Below are 12,268 nucleotides of genomic sequence, written 5' to 3'. Positions count from 1 at the left end.
CAGAACTGATGAACTGTCTTCAGGCCTGTTGATCAACTCTGGGTAATAATTTAAAGGTTACCTCTTCTGTAACTGAGATTCATCCTGGAGCTATGGGGAAGTCCAGTCATTAAATCTCTTACACAGCCTTATAGTATGAACAACAATAATAAATATATTTTAGATTACTACATTTCTTGTTAAAGTAGAAACAGACAACTTTTCAACCTCCCACTCCCTCGTTTCTCCAAAGTGGTATTATTATTGGTGTCACTGTTGCAAAGACAACCAGATTGCTTGACATTTTTCCTCAGAGTTTATTTTCTTCATCAGTTTCCACAGTTCCACTGTTTGCCATTTTCTCTACTGAGGACAGTAACTGCAAAGAACCTACACTGATACTTTTTGGTAACTGGGGATAGCTATTGATAACTACTTGGGAGATCAAACGCTCTATCCTTTTCCTGTTCTTTTTGTGCAATGGTTGACGCACTTCCTTTGTGCTGTAAATTGAGCCTTCATTTTCCCGGGAGATTGTACCTGGTGGCAGAAAGACGTCCGTAGTGAAAGCCAGGCTTATAGGGAACCCATCTTAAGTCTCCATTGCCAGCCATTTGTAATAATTCCTGCTTTGGTGTCGATATAGTGACATCACATTTGTAATTTGAGAATCATAGTTTATTTTTGCATATGCATGTCTAAACCATTGACAACAGTTTTATGTTATAAATCTTGGGTGCCGAAACCATGACCTGTATTGTAACCTCTGCTCATAGTATTAAGATGAAACTTGTCTATTTCAACTTTATTAAAATGAAAACTTTTCGTAATTGTGTAGAATAAGAACAGTTGGTTTCTGTTGAACCCCGTTGTTGTCATTTTTTTTTTTACCATTTTGATTTTGACAATTAAGTTACAGACAAGAAGCATGGGGAAAGACAGATGGTATAACATGCAAAAAACATCCTCAGCCAGAACTGAACTTGGGATACTGCCATACCCCATCAGCACCATTTTCACTGCTAACAGCTGTCAAAATGTTTTCACAGTGTTTGCTTGTTGTGTGGCCACTGGTTTCACCTTACAGATCAAACTTTATCTTTATGATCTCAACAACACCTGACCTGATTGCCAGGGAATTCAGTAAAGATAATTTTGGACCCCAAAGCAAAGATTTTGATGATCCTCTAACCTGCCTTCTGGTATCACCATCACATCATAATTATCTTTTATCCAACAGTTAATACAGCACACACTGTTCATTTTGATATACTCCTCTCCTCTGGTGCAAAAAACAGCCAGTTCTCATTCCCAACTCGTCAAATATCTCTGCTCGGTCAGTGATTTTAGCCACACACATTGACGCAAAAAGGCAACCCTTGCAGCGGTATGATCTGCCGCCAGGCATTGTCAGTCGGAAACACTGCTAGTAATGATTTAACATAGGGAGCTTGAAAGTCACTGTTGAATGGATGGGAAGGGCGGTGGTTGGGTTCAACAAACCCCTAACTTTCACCCAGTTCACTATTGTTCGCCTCTCATACAAAATAGGATAAGATAATCCTTTATTGATCCCTAGAGGGGAAATTCAAGTTTTGCTGCAGTGCAAGGGTAACTACAAGGGTAAAAGTTGCATGCATGAAATGTCAGATAGAATAACATATAATAAATAAAAGATCAATATACTGTACAGAAAATACAAATCAAATTAAAAAAAACAAAACAAATGTTGAGCCAAACCATAATGTTTTTTTCTAAACCTAACCACATGCTTTTATTGGCTGCATTAACTATGTGCATGTGTTGCACAAGTAGGTAATCATAAACATATACTGTATAAAAAGTTTATTTTGAAAGAGGCTGTTTGCATCTAACAAGCAGAAACACATTTGCACATTTCCTGTGAAAACAGAAGGGTATGCTGAAAAGACATAATTGACTCAACAGGCATAAATTGATATGCCGTCCTGGGAGGTCAACAACAGACGCAAGAGGATACATAATGCACCATATGTGGACATGAATGGTTCTGATAAAGCAGTGATGTTTGAGGAGCTGGGATGAGAATGTAGAAAAAAAACTGGCCAGATTTTTTTTGGTCATTTAGTCCCGTTTTCCAATCACCATTAATTCAGGTGAAAATTTAAAGATAATTAACACCATATGTTTTCGTATGGTAAAAGCAATTCCATTTCATTTTCTACCACAAAATTAATATAAATGAGTCCTCATTCACAAGGTAATGAATATAATTAAATGGTTGTTCTAATAGTTCACGCTGCATTGTTTTATTAACCGAACAATTCAGCACAAAGACTCCCCAGTATGTTTACATCTTAGTTTTCTCTTATTTTTGTTTGCTGTGCTGGTCTATACAAAGCCAAAAACATTCTTTGCAGATAGGAAGTGATAACTGGAATTATTACTCAACAAAAGAGAAGAACTAATTCTTCTATTTGGAGGGACACTGCGTGTTGAGATAAGTGCACCCTTTGTGTCGTGTTTACAGGTGCTGAGACAGCTAAATGGAAAAGCGTCTGCAGATGTTGCAGTCATATCTCACACCGTCTCCTGCTGAGTCCTCTGTAGTAATGAGGACAGTGTAACATCTTGTACTGTATCTGTAAGAGGACAATGCGATGTCATGCAAAATGCAGTGTTAAGAGGAAAGAAAAAGTGCAGTAAAGGCTTCGATTTAATACAAATCTAATAATAGCACAATTTGTATTAATGCAATTTACCTTACTGCAGAGCTGGGTTATCACATCACATGCCTTTTAATGTACTGTGTTACTCTTTTGTAGTGTGTTTTTGTTGTTATTACAGGTGAGTATCATGTTATTTCAAATCGTCCATCATAGTTAGTAGCCCCCCGTGAGACAAGCAGCATAAAAAAACATTTGATTTTCTAATGTGAAACTGCTTTTTTTCTGTGTTTTTACAGGTTTTAATCACCAGGTCTGTCTGTTTTGAGTGGGGCGAGACCTTGCCGATATTCTGGCTCCTGTTAAAAACCTTCCGAAGTCTGGATCTTTAATTATCGGAGAAAAGAGGTGAGCACACATTAGCAGGTGCGGGGCTAGTGGCCCATCCGCTTCAACCTAAAATAGTTGCCGAAATGTTTTTTGTCATCATGTGAGTTTACTTTTAAAGGACACTAATATGTAATGTGCACAAATTGAAACACTGTCCCTGAGTGTCCGAAACTGGCATGCTACAGGGGATACCTAGTTTGTAGCATCCGGCCGCTGACCAACCTGACAAGCTGGGAGTGAGAACGTGTTGGCTGGATGTAGCTTCATATTTTTGCTATGACAGCAGCCACTTTCACAAGTGAGATAAACTGACTTACCTTGTTGAAACACTGCAAGCCAAGCATGTGTTCTTATCCATTTTAAAGATTAGCACCCACAGTAGTAGTTGATAACAACCAAAGAGCAAATAAACGAGTAGGGATTTGGAAAAGCGAGACAAGATTTCCAATTAAGCCCTGTCTGTTAAAGCACCATGCCTCAGCAGAACTAACTGATGTGGATAAAAGTCTACAACCTTAACTTGATCCCATGGTACATATCCTGCAACTGTCCAGCCAACCATTCAACACTCAGGTTCCTACTAATAAATGATGGGAATCTGAAGAGGTCAGAAATTACTGGAACTATTGTTTGTCAGCTACAGAGTTACTCCCTCCTGGATTCACTTTGCTTGAAGCACTTTGTGAGGCCTTTTTCTGCCTTTGTGTTTGGTTGCTGCTGTGCTCTCTTATAAGATACTGTAGCTCTATTATTAGTTTTATCTTCAGCCTATAGAGCGATGAGACCACCATGCGCTGTCGGTCCACAGCTCCTGTGCTATCTCCTGATGGATATCCAAGGTCATATCATGCCCACTGTGTGATATCCACCTCGTGCCTCCAGCTCTCATTTGAGGCGCTCGCTGAAGACTTCGATGCGCTTCTTCGTTTTCATGATCCAAAGCAGCAGATGAGGCAGAATACCTTGTGTGGTCTTTGCGCACATATTTGGCACAGACATAGGTTTTTTTTCACTCATGTAATCATTTGTTTGTAAGCTTTGCCAGCTCAGCTCAGGGCAAGCTGTTGTCATGGCAACACCTGTCCCTTCGGATTATAGAGGCTGCCACCGGAGCCAATTCAGCAAAGGGATTTTAGCTGCCTCGTAACATTTGCACCTATTTTTCCGCATCCTTTTGGTATAGCATGACAAGAAAATTGATGAAGAAAGTCTGCTGCAGACGGTTAGTCTCAGTGAGATTCGTGTGTGAAGTTTGGCCGGATCTGCCAGCATGTTCTGTGGCATATGCTGACCAGTCTGTGGGGTCACAAGTGATGACCCACATATGAATTAGAGGCACCTGCACAGATCACTAGAGGTATATGAGCACAGTTTAATGAGAGAAAGCAGCCGAGGAACATTTTCCCTCCTGACGCCCTTCAGACAGCTCTGTGACACGCAGAGAAAATGTGAGTGTGTATTGCCTGTAGGGTAAGTGTGCAACCTTTGACGTTCAGTCACTCAAACCATGATTAAAAGATTTAACAGTGCAAGTCTGACAGCTGCAGACAGAAGCTGTACCTTCTTTCCTGCATTTAGGAGATTCAGTAATCTATCCTCTCAATTAAATGATCTGATTGGGTAACTGTAGCAACCAGAGTTGCACTAATTAGGATTTCCAGGAAAACACGAGAAATAGACAGAAATGAGAGGGTGCATGCTTGTATGTATGAAAGAGAAATTAACTGTGCAGATGTTAAACACGGCTGTATGTAATATTAATCACAATACTGTTAACAGTATACTTTCTATCATATCTGTTATGGTGCTATTCACGTGTCAATCAGTCAGGCATAATTCATCTGAAGTGAACCGGAAAAACAACAGCTTTGGAAGGCTGGGTGCAGGGAGTTGATGAATTTAAAAACAATGCTCGTCACTCAATAAACAGTGGCGTCTAGAGTACTTAATCTCATCCATATTCAATGAGGAGATATTAAAAACGTGCTCACTCATATTGGGCACACTGAGCTGTGTGCTGTTTCTATTTTTAGATCCTCCTTCGACTGTTTCTGGCTCCGCACGTGAGGCTTGGGGAATGTCAACAGAAGGCTGCAGATAACAAGATGGAAAATGGGAAATGTCAGAGATGACAGAGCTGCTGTGAGTATCTGTGTGCATTTTTTTCTAAATATTGTCACCATGATTAGCGTCAGGCTTAGAGGTGAAACATTGGCCTTTTGCCTGTCAGGCAAAGGCATGGTTATTTAAGTTTAACGCTTCTTTTACCCCAGTGAGAAGATGATTTGGGGGAAATGCTGCTGCTATTTATAGTATATTATAGTCATGTGTGGAGGGAGGGAGATAAAAAGAGAGACAAGAAGTGAGACCAAGAGAGTGATGGGGGATATGAGTGCCTTAGTGCATCAGCTAGATCTAAAACTTTGGTGGTTACATAGGGGTCAAATAGTCTTCATATGTCTCGCCTTCCCTTTATGGTCAATAATCTATTTCTACAGACACATAGTGGGACTTTCAGCCCCGGAATTAAATGCTGCTGTACATCTTGAGTGTTAACAATAAAAAAATCTAAAAATTGTATTATTTTTCATTACCTCAAGGGAGTCTGCAAATGAGATGAGATCAGTGTTCTCGTGCCTAACTTAGCAGGATATCTCAAAATCTACTTAAAGTTGCATTAATCAGTAGTTAATTACATTATCACAGACTCCACACTTCCCCTTAGCTATCCTCAGTGTTCATAGCATCTCTCAGCTCATTGTTTTAGTTGCAATTACCTGAAGGTTGTCTACCATCCTTGAAATCGTGGAATCAGATGTGCCTGTTTGTTTAGTATGAAAGCTACCATTGTAACTCATTTGAGGCCATCTTGTGATTTGTCTGACGCGTGAAATCTGATCCAATACGATCAGTAAGTAACTTTGGTTAAATCGCTGCGATCCTTTCAAATGAAACATTGCAGCCAAGCTCCTTTAGATAATAGGATAATAATGAAACTTTTGGAGAACAATCAAGTGTAACTTTTCGTATACCTTGCATTAGACTCCCTACCTTGCCATGGATCCTATAGTGCTGAATTTATGTGTACTTTAAGTAAAAGCTGAGCCTCTTCCAAAGCATGCGCTAACTAATTGATTTTCTATCTTCAGTGCAGCCTCTGGTTTCCAATAAATTCACTGTACTTGACTTTCTTGACTTGCAATACATCTCAGAACACATTTCATGGCCTTTATTTTTTTGTTTAACTTGCATTCAACTACAATGAAAAAATCTCTGTCTGTTTGACTTCAAACTTTGTGGGTATACTGCCGAGGACCCAAGGAAATGCAGTGTCGAGTGCAAGCTCTTGAGATCTACGTGACATATTTATTAGAAGTGCGTTATTACCACTAGAAGTACACACTGTGTAGTATACAGAAGAAACCTTTATTAACTGAAACACTTGGCATTGTCTTGCTGGAACAAGCATTGTTGTCCCTGAAAAAGCCATCATCTGGATGGCAGCACATGTTACTTAAAATTCTTTATGCATATTTCAGAATTCATGGTGCTAAAAACCCCCCATACCATCACAGATTGTGGCTTTTGAACTTTGCACTTGTAACAGTTGGGATGGTCCTTTTCCTCTTTTCCCTGAGGACACGACGTCCATCATATCCATAAACAGTTTGAAATGTGGACTCGTCAGACCACAGGACACATCAGTCCATCTCAGATGAGCTCGACTCAGAGAAGTCGGTGGCGTTTCTGGATGTCGTTGATATCTGGCTTTCACCTTGCATGGCAGAGTCTTGATTTTGTAGATGCAGCAACAGACTGTGTTTACTGACAATGGGTTCCAAAATGTCCCTTAGCCCATGTAGTAATATCCTTTGTATAATGATGTCAGTTTTTAACGTAGTGTTGTCTGAGTAGTCAAAGGTCAAGGACATTCAACGTTGGTTTTCAGCCTTGCCCATTACGTGCAGAGATTTTTCCAGATTTTCTGAGTCTTTATGGATTGTAGATGGTGGAATCCCTGAGGTCTTTGCAAATCTGCATTGAGAAACGTTCTTAAACTTTTGGACAGTTTGCCCACGCAGTTTGCCCTTTTCAGACCCACTGATCTTTTAATCGGTCACAAATGAACCCGCTTACCTGTAAATGTTCCAAACGTGTTTTTTGAGCATTTCTCAACTTTCCCACTGTTTTATTGGTCTTGTCAGAACTTTGTTTTTGAAAGTGTTGCAGTCATCATGTTCAGAACAAGCATGTTTACAAAAAGCAAAGTTTATTAGTTTCAGCATTATATTGTATTCAGTTGAATAAAGGCAGCAAAATATTGACAAAATATTGCATTCTGTTTTATATTTCGCCCAGTATGGGAATGTAGGTTGTATGTCATGGCAGGTGTATTACTGGGGACCCAAGAGCAGTGTCAAGTAGACGTTGTTTGGTTGGAGCGTTTTTTGAGAAAGCTGATAGCCGCAATATCACGAACCAAGCAACTGGCCCGGTCTGAAAACGCACATTTTGAACGCATACTGCTCTAGTTAAGGTCAAATGGAAATGCAAAAGAACTCTGTCCTTGTGTTTAAGTTCACAATGACATCTGAGAATTGTAAGACAAATAACATTGCAGAAAAAACAAGCAGGAATCCAGTTCTGGGAATTCAAATGCTCTTTCATCTGTGTTTTCTATTTTGGACTTAGCTCTTGACTAGAGGACAACTGGAGTTGGAACAATCTTTAATGCACAAAATTGTACTTTTCTAAACAGTTTATAATGACACATTACCACATGACAATAAAGCAACTGAATATAAATTTACAAAATATTCATTAAAAGAATCAGCCATCTCTAGCATGTTTTAAGTCTGCTGTTGTTTTAATGTGCATTATAAAATGGATGGAAATCATTAACTGCCTTGATGGTTTAAATTAAACCAATGCCTTTCAACTCCATTTGACTCATACATGTACAAACCATTATAAACATAGACAGTCCAATTGTTCAACAGGCCAGCAAGTAATAAAAAGTAAAATAATGATTGTTTGATTTTTTTATAGGTTTATGGCTTTCATTGTTCAAACAACTGCTCACGCATGTAAGTGTAGGCAGATAGTCATACTGACAATCTACATTATTTCTCAATAAGACAGGAATGAAAATGTATTTTGGTCTTTTTCACCTTACAATCAACATGATTTGATGTGATGTGATGTGAAATGAAATTGACTGAGCAGTGATGTCATGATTAGTGCGTGGAAATCAGCTCAGCCTGTCAATCATCTTACCATCACAGCACCCATCAAAGCCCCGGAGGAATGAAAGCCAAGGGAACAGCGATAAGACTGACGGGGGGGGGGGAGCTTAGGAGATGGTGGATTTTGTGAGGAGAGATGGAAAACATAAATTCATGAATAGAAACTATATATGTGATGTACAGAGATGGACAGTGTTAAAGAAAAACAGACAAAATGTTTGCACTAATGGCAAATGGAAAGATAAAGTGATTACAATATTCAGAATCTTCGGGGCTTATTATACTGTCAGTCTCACTGGGCTTTAGCTCCTAATCTGATCCCAAATAGAAGCCTAAATCCAGTCATCTTTATTCCTCTGCTCACTCACTAATGTAGGCCACTAAGGACCGCCGTACATACTGCTTGTACAAATCTTTAGCACTGATCGCTGACGTCCTGTTAAGCTCATTCCTCAGCTGAAAGCACAATGTACCTATCAGCGGGGTAATGTGAAGGGCATGTGATGAAACAAAGGATCTGCTGGAACACACGTGGAGTGTATGCTTTTTGCCCCAAGCGCCGTGCACTTCCCTGGGCACACGCTACTTCTTACATGGGTGGCCCCTGTGGGAGACAAACACCCAACTCAGCATTAGCTCCGTGTTCTGAATGCAAGGTGACACAGGCATCAAGTGAGATGACACAATGTGACACTGCACTCCCAACTGGTTGAGACCGTTGAGAGTAATGTTGAGCGCACGAAGAGTCTTCTTAATGTGTTAATGTGTATTCATTGCCTTGTGTCTCCTGAGTATCTTATATCTTTTTATTCCTTACACTAGAGCAAATTGAATGGCCTTGTCATCAAAAATTGCTAAATTATTATTGATTTTTCTTCAAATGTTAGAGTAAAATGCCACATTATTTCTATATCGGACAAACCTTGTGGTTATACCGATTTCACTGCCATGATCACAGGTTTCAGTCCAATTTCACACAGGCTACACCAAATAAGCAGACCCTCTATGCTTGACCGCTCTCCTGTGATCAGCATGGACTGAAAATTTGCATTTATTTGCTTGGCCAATCATAAGAGGCCTGGCTTTTTCCCCACAGAGGATAACCCAATATAAGGGACACCTTGGCACTTGGCATCCACTTTTACTTAAGAGCCTAGAAAGCAATGCAGCATTTAGACGACAACTCCCACAGTCATGACCCTCATCTCAGGCCTCTTCCCTCAGTCCTGACTGTTAAGTCTCAAAGCTGATCTCCATCCGTTTAGCTGCAGGCAGCTTGCTCTCTTTACTTCCCCACTGGGCAGCTGTGAATTGAAAGCCATGTGTGAGTTCTCCCCCTCTGCTCTTGACTCCTGTAGGTCAGAATGATAGGCAGGTTGGACTCCTAATTCGGCAGAAACCCTCCTTAGAAACAATTTCCAGCTGGTGGTCAGTGAAACACGAAGCAGCGGAGTTTTCCTCATTTATTTAGAGAGGTCTTTGCATCTACAGTATATACTGTACTTCCACCAGAGATCCAATCAGAGTACAGGATTGCAGTAATTAAAAAATCATTAGCTTTGCTTTCTAGGTAATGTGGATAAGGTTGCTTGGCTGTATAAAAAATATACATCTAACAGGAGATCCTTAGACCCAATCACATAGAGCGCATTTAAGCAGCCTGGGGCAGCTTTTTGTAATGACTTTTTTGGCTCTATGTGCCTTGCATATTTGAAGGCGTGCCCTCAACGCTGCGAGTGGAAAACACTTAAGCTCAGAGTTTTTTTTCCATCGTCTAGTCAGATGAACTGAGAGGTGGGCCTTGTGTAGTGGCGATGGCAACAAATAGCAGCGTACAGTGAAAGTAAACAAGTGAAACTACCAACTAGACCATTGTTAGTTGCCATGGTGCAGCTGCAAAACATACCTGAACAAACTGTAACCTCAACTACTTTCTAACGTTTTACCAGCTGTAATTAGGTCCAACCGTTCACAGCAGATTGTAAAAATATCCATAACTTGTCCTAAAATAAGCCTTCAACTGATCATCATCCAGGTGAAGCTCCTGGACCAGCTTGTTGAACTCCATGTGAATTCTTTTCTTTCTGAGGGTCTCATGTATCTTTGTTTCCCCGTGTCAAGTCTGAAAGTGCCTTCCATATGTCCATTTTTCATAGAGATTTTAGGGTATATATTCGTGCATATAAGACCCTTATAAATCATCATGTCATATTTTAATGTTTTATGACTGTTGATATAGTGCATCAGTAAACATTATGTATGTTTATGAGTGTAGTCAGAAAGCATTATGAATGCATTGATTCACTATGAATGCCTCCATAATGCATTGAAGATCTGAAATGATAATGAAATAGCAACTCTTAAATCAACATTTGATTGATCAACGTGAAAAACTGCTCCTAATAGCCATCACTGCAACCTGTGTGTCAACTGAAAATGTCAGTGGTGCGAAGGATACTGTGCTCACTGCTGAGAGCAAAAAATGCACAATGTCAAGCTGAAGGAATGAAGTGAAACAAAATGGCGATTCGTTCTCCTTATCTGACTAAAGCCGCCTCCACTAAATCAAGCGCAGAGGATACTGTGGTTCATGCAAGACACTTGCATGCCTGTTTAAAAAGATGACAGATGTTTTTATGAGTCTCTTGATTGAAGATAAGTGTGACATTTAATACATATTTTATTCAAATATGTTAATGCTTTGATCACTAGATACTGTTGTTTGCTCTCCTGCCTGTAGCTGTTCTAAATATCTTTCTTATTATCTAACCTAATTGCATGAAAAATGGGGAATGTTAGCCTTTGTATGAGTGTGTTAACTTGGGCCTGGCCAGTCAAAGACAAGACATTTAGATTGCACGTGCATTTCAGATGGTGGTGAAAGATCAGGTGGAACTGTGCGCTATAAGAGAGTGAGTGCATTTTCTGTAGCCTGTTTTGGCGTGCACAGTACTGCTATGGGTCATAGATAAGACATTGACGTCACGGGACAAAGAGCAGTGAAGATGCAGGTACCATATCAAAGAGATTGAGGAGATACGGCCAGCTTATGGGAGTGGAAGGACCTGCTGGTTGAGCTGTTGTTTTTTATGCACAAATGTAAAGCACATACACACTCTTCAAAATCAAAACATATTTATTAGTATGCATAATAAGGTAATCCTTTATTGATTTCCCTAGAGAGGAAATTTGGAAACATCTGTGTGGGTCTGGAAATAATGATAATAATGAGACAATTTTAGTTAGCCTCACATTTTCATGATATACTATTACATTTGAAAACAGACCAAAAAGTCATGGTCCACTAACTTCTTTGACCTTTCATGGTTGACTTGTTCTCCTTCTTTACACCTCCTATATAGGGCTTGTGTAAAAGACTGTACTACTGCTTTAGACGACAGAGCAGTTGGGGGATGTGCACATGAGGGTTACAGTTGGTTGGCCTCTGCCAGCCTTTTTACATTTGCACTTAAGGTGACCATCCTTGTGTGTATTACTCTGTCCATCCTAATGAGAAAGGTAAAACACCCTCCTCAGAAAGGTCATGTGTCTGTCAAACATCTCGGACCCACCTTGCTGGAGGTCAGAGAAGAACTGATGGCTATTATCCCTACAGTGCCACACTCCTCCTCTGTCTTTAACCTCTACGTCCTTGATGTGGCACTGGTTGGCTCTCCAGAGGAGTTGTATTGTATTCAAAGTACCAAAGTACAGAAAAATTATTCCTTTACAAATTAAGCTTTGTTATCCTTAAGATGCAAATGATACTATATCTTCCTTTAACACATTTTCTCATCAGATTTTTATGAAAATAACCCTATTCTCTAAAGAAACATATTTGTAACTGCCCTACAAAACAACACATGCAAGCAATTTCCAATCTGATATCAATTTTAAGTCCACAAATGATTATGGTTAAGGAAGGATCATTACTTGGGTTAAAATAATTACTTGGTTAAGCTTAGGGAATATTCATCGTCATGAATAAAATATGCCAATGTTGAGTGC

At 39.7% G+C, this 12,268-nt stretch overlaps 1 long non-coding RNA gene across 1 annotated transcript in view; it reads left to right on the top strand.

Moving 5' to 3' along the window:
- LOC148189983 (uncharacterized) overlaps positions 1-7,320 on the top strand; it is a 40,915-nt gene extending 33,595 nt beyond the window's left edge. Inside the window, exons 4-6 of the long non-coding RNA XR_015776139.1 lie at positions 2,924-3,032; positions 5,048-5,156; positions 6,554-7,320. This is a non-coding gene — a long non-coding RNA (uncharacterized LOC148189983). The remainder of the gene's footprint in view (positions 1-2,923; positions 3,033-5,047; positions 5,157-6,553) is intronic.
- Positions 7,321-12,268: the final 4,948 nt, after the last annotated feature.

The sequence above is a fragment of the Plectropomus leopardus genome, chromosome 3 (assembly GCF_026936395.1).
Source record: "Plectropomus leopardus strain MGB_pleo_1.0 chromosome 3, ASM2693639v1, whole genome shotgun sequence".
Taxonomy (NCBI): domain Eukaryota; kingdom Metazoa; phylum Chordata; class Actinopteri; order Perciformes; family Serranidae; genus Plectropomus; species Plectropomus leopardus.
The sequence above is the reverse complement of the archived record's forward strand: the minus strand, read 5'-3'. Positions and strand labels throughout refer to the sequence as shown.